Genomic DNA, 9,828 nt, shown 5'->3' with positions numbered 1-9,828 from the left:
TACAAATTCAATAAAATAAATAAATAAATAAATAAATATGGATCTCAGAATAGCTCATCCTAGTTCTCTGGAATGTAAAGACAGGCAGGGAGGAAGTATTTTCAGACTTAAGAGAAAAAGTCTGCTTCTTATTTTGTTAAATTGTTTGTTAATTTGTGCCTTAAATGAGAACTCTGGCTTGATTTGTTTAATAATCCATTTTTTTTCTTGGCTGTCCATGTTGTTGCAGAAGTCTTCTCCAATACCAAATTTGTTTCAAAGGCATCAATACTCTTCCTATGTTGCTTCTCCAAAATCTAACTTTTGCTTCCAGAAAATGTCACACGAATACCATGGCTTGTGTGATTTTGATTTTGGAGCTATAGACGCATTCCAACATTTGAATATCTTTTCCAAGGCCTTCTTGGCTGTTCTACCATGTGTTAGTGTGTGGCACATATCTTGACTACTTGTTTCTTTATGTTGATGGTTGATTTGAAAGGTGAAATGCATCTCTCTTTGATATCTTCTTTCTGTTAGTTCTAATGGTGGTTATTCTACCTATTGTAATTAGTTGATCTTTTAATATTTTAATCCTATTTTTTTCTCTGTGCTCCTTGACTTTTTTAATACAGTTTGTAGTGTCATCAGCATAGCACATATTATTGATATTTCTTCCTCTGATTTAAAATCATGCCCATCTTCTTTCAATCCTGATTCCCTTAATATATATTCAGTCAGTTGTTTGAATAAATAAAGCTAGTATATAGATTTGCCACACTGCTTTGTCAACCTGTTTCACTAACCCTTTCTATAATCAGTGAAGCACATAGTGACCTCTTTTTGGTAGGCTTTTGCTTTCTTAATTCTCTATCATGACAGCTTGAACATCAGCACCTTTTTTCCCCATGTAGGGGTCTAATCTCCATTGGAGGATAATAATAATAATAATAATAATAATAATAATAATAATAATAATAATAATAATAATAATAATAATAATAATAATAATAATAATAATAATAATAATAATAATAATTTAATTTAATTTTTTTAATTTTAATTCCATTTATATCCCGCCCTTCTCCGAAGACTCAGGGCGGCTTACAAGCTTAGCAGTGATGATGATGATGATGATGATGATGTTGGAAGGGACCTTGGAGGTCATCTAGTCCAACCACCTGCTCAGGCAGGAAACCCTATATCATTTCAGACAAATGGCTGTCCAGTCTCTTCTTAAAAACTACCAGTGTTGGAGCATTCACAGCTTCTGGAGGCAGGTTTTTCCACTGGTTAATTGTTCTAACTGTCAGGAAATTTCTCCTTAGTTGCTTCTCTCTTTGGTTAGTTTCCATCCATTGCTTCTGGTCCTGCCTTCAGGTGCTTTGGAGAATAGCTTGACTCCCTCTTCTTTGTGGCAACCCCTGAGATATTGGAACACTGCTATCATGTCACCCCTAGTCCTTCTCTTCATTAAACTAGACATACATACTGTTGTGTACTGGGTTTATTGCTTGAGAGAAGAGACGAGGCGAGTGAGTTCAGTCAGGGACATTCTTTATTTGCTTGCAGGAACCGAACTGGGCAACAGGGCTGCGAATGGAACTATTTATACCCTGGCCTCTAGGTGGCAGCCAATAGGTTTAAAGCAACCTATTGCCACCCTAGAAACAGCCAATGGCGGTGATGGAGATGGGTTGTCTGAGGAGCTGGGAGCCGTTAGCCAGCTCCCTGCTTAAGCAACTTTCCAGCAATCAAACCCACGTGATACACTCAGTAAAACAAAGCCCAATACATTACACATACCTAAAGATTATTTTGCTAGCATGTGAAATTAACACTGTTTGATAGTTTGTACCCTATTTCTTTTTTTAGTACTGGAATTTAAATTCACCTCTTTCAATCTGTAGAACTATGTTGTTCATCAAATTTGTTGGCATAGTTTGATTATTGCCTCATGGTGAGCTGGGTGGCAAACAAATTTAGATAGATAGATGATAGATAGATAGATAGATAGATAGATAGATAGATAGATAGATAGATAGATAGATAGATAGATAGATAAGTGTTTTTCAACCTTTTTTGGGCAAAGGCACACTTGTTTCATGAAAAAAATCACGAGGCACTCCACCATTAGAAAATGTTAAAAAATTTAACTCTGTGCCTATATTGACTATATATAAAGTAATTCTCTTGAATAGGAATCAAATAAACACAAAGAAAGTATTTTATAATTACTTTTCAATTTTTCCCACGGCACACCAGGCAACATCTCGCGGCACACTAGTGTGCCACGGAACAGTGGTTGAAAAACACTGAGATAGATAGATGATAGGTTAGCTAGAACCTTGATTGATTCTTCTTCTGTGGCTTGCCATATTTTGGTGAGTATTCCATCATTTCCTGTAGCCCTGTGACTCAGTAATTATTGGAGTGTTGGCCTAACTATCTTTTAGTACCGGTACTAGAGTTTCTTGTAATAGGGAATATCCTCTGTCTTGGGTTTTAATATCTCTTACTATACAGAATTTAGGTATACTCTTTTATCCACTTTGAATGGGTTATTATCTGTCTAATGGCATCCTTTGCCAAATCAATTTGAGGTTGGAACCTCATTCTGAATTCAGAGTTCTTTTGAAAGATTTTCCTTGTCTTTCTATAACTATTCCTAATATATTTACGATGTTGTTGAACTATTGCTTCTTATCTCTTCTAAAAGTAGTCTGAACTCTAAAAAAAATTTTCTTGAGATTTTTGTCCTTAGTTTTGGCTTCTCTTCTCTTCTTAGAAATTTCCATGGTTTGTCCTGACATCCAGTTTGCTTTCTTCCTTTTTCTTCACTTTTGGCAGTCTCTTTTCCCATTCTTTCTTAATAACTTCATGCCATATTTCCTCTGATTCTCTTAATAGTGAGGTTCAGGATTTCAAAGTGATTCCTAATGTTCTCCTTGAAAAAAGATATGTATATGTTTAAGGTGATTTTGTGAAAATTGGCATGAACTAACCTAGTTTTGCTGTTTCCCTCTGTTTCTGTTAATCCCGTAGTTTCCAAACTGTGCACTCTGTTCAATTTCTGTGAAGTGAGAAAATTTGGATTTAAAGGCTAGGCCTAATATGAATAATTCCCAAATTGTTCAAAATTTCTGTCTTTTGAAAATATTAAGCTTTTTCTATGAATAAGTAACTTTTGTCAGTGTCAAAGTTCTGAGTCTCGGGTCCTGAGTGCTGTGTACAAGGGGAATTGTGTCTTTGTGGTTTCCAGATGGAAGCATTGATCTTTACATTCATTTGAAAGGTATTCATTATCATACTTGCACAGGCAGGTGAGTGTTGTAGAACTGTGGGCACCTATATCAGGTATTTTTGGGGCTTGATGAAGGGACTAATAACCTACAGAACTAAGCTCATTTCTTGACAGTTATAGTTTTTTATAACTTTGGCTCTTGGTTAATTTGTGAATCTAGTTTGGAATCCAAGACAGTCAGTTGTTTGTTTCTGATGTTTTCCTCTTTTCCCTTAAAGTTTTAGCTGTGTGAGATCAGCATTCTGTTATCAAGAATTTCTCCCCGCACAATTTTATTAATATTTAATAGATCAAATGCTCCTGATTTCATAATGAGTATAATTTTAGATGGATTTATGACATAGAATATTAAATATTAAATATGTGAAATAAATATTGTGTATATTTTTATATATACTTTTATACTTCATAAGTAAAAGACTTAATTTGCACATATTATATTACTTTTCCAGGTATGAACTTAGTTTCAGATTGTTAATGATCAGTCCTGTTAGTTTGAAAGAACCTACTCACCTCCACATTATGGAATGTTTCACCTCAGTCTCTTATCCATTTATTATGCTGTATATAAAGATACCAAATTCTGGCATCTATACTATCAGTAATTGATAGTATTAATTTGAAACAATCTGCTTTTTAGTAGTCTATAGTGAACAATTTTGCTTATTATTTCTCTTTTTATTAGATATTTATCCTTGTAAACCACCTAGAGTCACTGAGAGTGAATAGCTATATCAATTTTTAAATAAATAAATAAATTATAGCAGACCAGCACCATCTTATGGACTGTTTAAATGATGGCATCTTCTTTTATATATTTAATCATCAGGACAGCTTTGGAGTTTACCCTTCATATTTATATATAATATAACTGTTAGATAATAAAGGCTTTTATACTTATCTTCTCCTTAAATACTTAACTGTTTATCACTGCTAAAATTATTCTAGTTTTCAAGGAAGGAGAAAGCACTAAACATCTAGCCACACCTATATTGTACAGTATACTATGCAATGGGGAAGTTACACTATGGAAATTCTTATACTTCTTGGATTTTTTTTTTACTTTTTAAAAGATAAAGCAGCATCTAGTGTAGGAATATTATCTCTTACATACACCAACATGGATACATCTCCCTTGAAGATGGTGACAACTGCAGGAACTATCAATGTACTATTCCAAGTAGGAGATGAAAGAGAATGTGAAGATCCAAAGAGCTTCTGGGAGAGGAGATTTGAGATCTGCTTGAACTTGGTGCTTTCAAATAGTTTATGAAAAATTGATGTTTCAAATGGTATTTGAAAAACTTTCTAAATTGTGTATTAGGTAAAGGTAAAGGTTCCCCCGCACATGTGTGCTAGTCGTTTCCGACTCTAGGGGCCGGTGCTCATCTCCGTTTCAAAGCCGAAGAGCCAGCACTTGTCCGAGGACGTCTCCGTGGTCATGTGGCCAGCATGACTGGACGCCAAAGGCGCACGGAACGCTGTTACCTTCCCACCGGAATGGTCCCTATTTTTCTACTTGCATTTTGACGTGCTTTCGAACTGCTAGGTTGGCAGAAGCTGGGACGAGTAACAGGCGCTCACTCTGTTACGCGGCACTCGGGATTCGACCCGCCAAACTGCCGACCTTCCGATCGACAGGCTCAGCGTCCTAACCCACTGAGCCACCGCGTCCCTTAATTGTGTATTAACTGTACTTAATTTGCTACATTTCATATAGTTTTATTCTTCAATAAACCAGAATGCAGCACAGCAAGCAGTCTGTGACTAATAAGATTCAGTGAATATTAATATATTAAAATGCTTAAGTTCTCTTCAGTAACTGTTCATCTCAGTAAAATACCTGTTTGTTCCATTCTTACTTTTCCTAGGCCTATATCATTTGCAATGAAATGCCTTCTTCAGGTCCAATGTATTAGATGTATTCTGATGTTGGCGGAACACTAACATATTTGATGCTGTATCCACAACAGCTTGATCCCTGTACTTTCTGGCAAGTCTTCTTTGCCTCCAGGATCCTCCTGTTTAATATTTTTTGTATGCTAATTCATTATTCCATCCACAGATTCCCATGTCATGATAATTGAAAAGAATCCAGTTGGCAACAGTAAAGCCTTTAATCTCAGTTTTGGAATGCTGTCAGGAACAAGATTGGGAAACTAGTTTTCTATCTCTGGCCAGATTCAGAGGAATTTTATTGATCTATGTAAGAGCCTTATATGGCTGCACATTATGAGCAACTGAGGTAGCTCACAACAGTTGTATAAAACCAGACATTATACAAGCGATAAAAAACAAAAAACATTACAAATAAAAACAAAAATCTGGCACCACAACCCATCTCCCTCAGTGCAGCTAGCATCGCTATCTCCAATCTGCAACCTTACCATATCTCAGTCCTTGGGAAAATTTAAAACAATTCAGGAGCCACCTACAAATAAACACCCCTCTCATATGCATGTCACCTTGAAAATACCAGTAAGTGTAATGATCAGAGAAGCTGACTGACTGACTGACTGCTCCCTATTTTGAAATCTGTTCATTTACTTGGCCTGAAGTCACACATTTTGGAAGCACCACCAGATGACAGACGTGATCAATAAAAGCAATGGTCAGGAGCATATGTGTACAGCTCTTCTTGGCACACCATTAAATCTTTACTTGGAAAAAAGCATCTGCTCAGTACCAGACACATTTAAATCACATCTAGCTCATTCTCTTTTGGGATGTATTTAAAAGATATTTGAAATATTCCATTGATGTAAAATGCAGAGACCAGAATTTGATTGGAATCCTATACCTTTTTTCTATAATTGGCTTTCCAGTGTTGACACCAAAAACCTATTTTTGATGGGTTTTCTCCTGCTCCACGAACTGTTCATTATTAGACTCCTCATTTATTACCCCACTGTATGCCACATTACTACTGAAAGCTGAACTAATTGGAGTATGGGATAAAGATCATATGACTGCGGCACTACAAGTTGTTAAACTTTTCTGCAGGAGGTTTTCTCTAAATCATTTTAGCCAACTTTGCCCCCCCCCCCCTATTCACAAACACTATTCTACAAAATTAGTTTCTTTCACCAGTTGTTGCCATCTCCTTAGGACCAATAAATGGGTTGGCCAATCCCACCTCAATATAATTAGTTGAATAACTATGACTTAAAATGTAGAAAGTAATATTTTGACTATTTATGCAACATATATACAATTGTCTGCTGCTTCTCAGTTGTGAATCTTAAGCTATTGGCTGAACTGCTATAATGTTGTGCAACTATTTTATTGACTACATTTGAAGCCAGATGGAATTATTCAGGACCAGAAAAAATTGAAAAACCAATGGATTGAATATGTGCAATTAACAAATAGGCTTGCTTGGTCACTCAACAGCGAGACACTGGTGAAGCGGGCACAGCAGCACATGCATTTTCTGCGTCACATGAGAAAAGCACATCTTCCTTCCCCTGTCCTTACCACTTTCTACAGAGGGAACAATCGAGAGCATCCTGTCATACAGCATCACAGTCTGGTTTAGAAGCATCACTGCTTCAGGCAGGAAGGTGATGCAGAGTTGTGAGGATGACAGAAAAGATTATTGTCAGTTCCCTCCTTTCCATCCAGGACATAGCATATAAGTGTTGCTTGAGCAGGGTCTGCAAGATTGTCTGGGACACGACACATCCTCTTCATGACCTGTTTTCCTTGCTACCTTCTAGGAGGAGGTTCTGTGGAATCTGAAGCAGAACATCCAGATTCAGTCATAGTTTTATTCCATACAGTATTAACCTTGTGAACTCTAAAGCTTCCTCCTTCCGTTATGCATTCAAGATGGACAGTGATTAATATTTGTGTGTTACTTATATGTAAGGGTGTAGGTTTATACATATATTGTATATAGCATATTTAAATGTGTGTTATGCATATGTATTTCCCATGAGGCAAATTCAGGAGTAGTGCATTAAATAGAATAAACCTATTTACTCTGTTTTCATTGAACAGACAAAAGCATTTGCCACTGTAAACAGGGAGGCTCTCTGGATCATTTTGAACCATTATGGAGGGCTGAAGAAATTCACGAAATTGATTCAGCCACTCCATGACAGAATGGACAGGTTCTTTACCATGGTGATAAATCAGCTGCATTTGCCATTTCATGAGATAAAGGAGTTAATTTAGGCACCAGTTGGACTCTTGGACCTTTGATGCTTGAACAAGGTCCCTCATATAGTCAGTCAGGAAACGCTCTTTGCTGATGACTTTGTACTCCAGGTGCACAAAGACAATGATCTTTGTAATGCTGAACAAATTTTCAGAGGTTGCTATGCTCTTTGGCCTATCAGTTTGAACAAGGCTTTATCAGTCTGTTCCAAATTCCAAGCTTATAGAACCAAAAATTTCTGTTGACATTCAGCTTGTCAAATGTAAAGAGTTTCAAATATATGGGAAGCATCATCTTGAGCGATGGGTCCTTGGACAAAGAAATTGACTCCAGGATCAGCAAAGGTAGCAAGGGTGGATATGTACAAGAGTGCTCAAACAACACATCTGTATCTTCACAAAGCTGAATGTCTACAGAGCTGTGATTATCCCATCTCTCCTATATGTGAATCCTGAACTCTGTACACAAGGTACATCAAACAACTGTAAAAAGTTCTGTCTGAAGCAAAGAGAAATGTGCTCTCTGCTCCATCCTTGGCATTTATTGGCAAGACATGTCTCCAATGTGAAGATTTTGGATTGCACATGGTCCTTCAGCATTGTGTCCCTGATTATCAGAGCCCAGATGAGGTGTTTGGGAAACATTCTCAGAATGGATGACCACCTTGCCAGTTGCTGTATAGTATAATGAAGTCTGGAAAGAGCTGCTTAGAGAGGCCATGCCAATGCTACAAACGTGTTATGAAAGAAGATATACTTCACTGTAACCTTCAGTTAGAAGTAGAAACTGCAATTGCTGACAAAACCAGTGGGGATACACTATGAAGCCTCCAGTGACTTTGAAGACAGGTGCTGCCAAAAGCTGATAAACTGTGAATAATATCACAGAACAGCAATCCAGTTACTGCAACAATTGACTTCTAGTGCCCCCATTGAGCTATTCTGTACTTCCAAACTAGAACTACAGAGCCACCTCCATGTCCAAGATGAACTATACAACAGTGTCTTCTTCAAACCTGAAAAACCATCATATATTTATTTGATGCCAGATGAAAGCATTCAAGTAGCTTAAGTTTAAATAAATTTATTTTATCTGGTTTTATATTTGAAATATAAATGCCAGTGGAGTATTGAGGATTTCATAGCCAATTTAATAAAATTGCTAGATGACTTAGAAAATTATTACTGAGGGTAATAGTACTAAGAGCTATTAATGATCTTGTCTAAAAAACACACTCAGTATTCTCAAATTTTGTAATATTTTGATCCCTTATGATGATAATTTGGGCAACATCCCATGATTACTATTTCATTGTAGTTAGTAATCTGGACTTGACAACCATGTCCAAAGGTAAAGGTTCCCCCGCACATGCGTGCTAGTCGTTTCCGACTCTAGGGGCCGGTGCTCATCTCCGTTTCAAAGCCGAAGAGCCAGCGCTTGTCCGAGGACGTCTCCGTGGTCATGTGGCCGGCATGACTAGACGCCAAAGGCGCACGGAACGCTGTTACCTTCCCACCGTAGTGGTCCCTATTTTTCTACTTGCATTTTTACGTGCTTTCGAACTGCTAGGTTGGCAGAAGCTGGGACGAGTAACAGGCGCTCACTCTGCTACACGGCACTCGGGATTCGACCCGCCAAACTGCCGACCTTCAGATCGACAAGCTCAGCGTCCTAACCCACTGAGCCACCGCGTCCCTAACCATGTCCAAGCCAACATTTAAAAAAAAAATTGGGACTGCTGACTTGGACATGATTCTCCCAGAGGATTCCAACCTATAATTTGAGAACCTATGCATAAGTCACATCCCAATTTAATAGATGTAGTCCTTGTTTAACTACCATTTAGTTACAGCATTTTGAAAAAGTAACTTTTTGAGCAAACTTCACCTTTACAACCTTCTACAGTCTGTAAAGCAAAGGAAAACTTAAGTAAGATCATAAGCAGTTTTAGTTTCACTTAGTGACTGCTTTGCTTGATGACTGAGTTGCTAGTCTCAATTATGATTGCTAAACCAGAATTACCAGGACTATTGGCTAAAAATAGACCTGTGGAATTAAGTTTCTTAACAAAAAAACCGTGTTCTATGGCTTACATTAGGCATGATTTAGAAGTCATGGTTAAATACTTCTAGTCTTCCTTCCAAAATGATGGGGGTGTAAGAGCGTCCACTAACTTGTAATGCTGTTAATTAGTAGCTTTGGTGACTCCATTTTGTTCTCACCCTATGAAGTTCTCCTTTGAAATCAAAGAGTAGAAGAAAGATTATCTCCCCTTATATCAGTTTTTATGGTCTTCGCATCAGTCCACAATGGTTATTCAAATTGTTTTTGAGAGCAGGGAGAAGGAATAGACTCACCCAGCTGTAAAATTAATGGAATACTG

This window comes from Vipera berus (assembly GCF_964194415.1).
Source record: "Vipera berus genome assembly, chromosome: Z".
Taxonomy (NCBI): Eukaryota; Metazoa; Chordata; class Lepidosauria; order Squamata; family Viperidae; genus Vipera; species Vipera berus.
Note: the sequence above shows the minus strand (reverse complement) of the source record.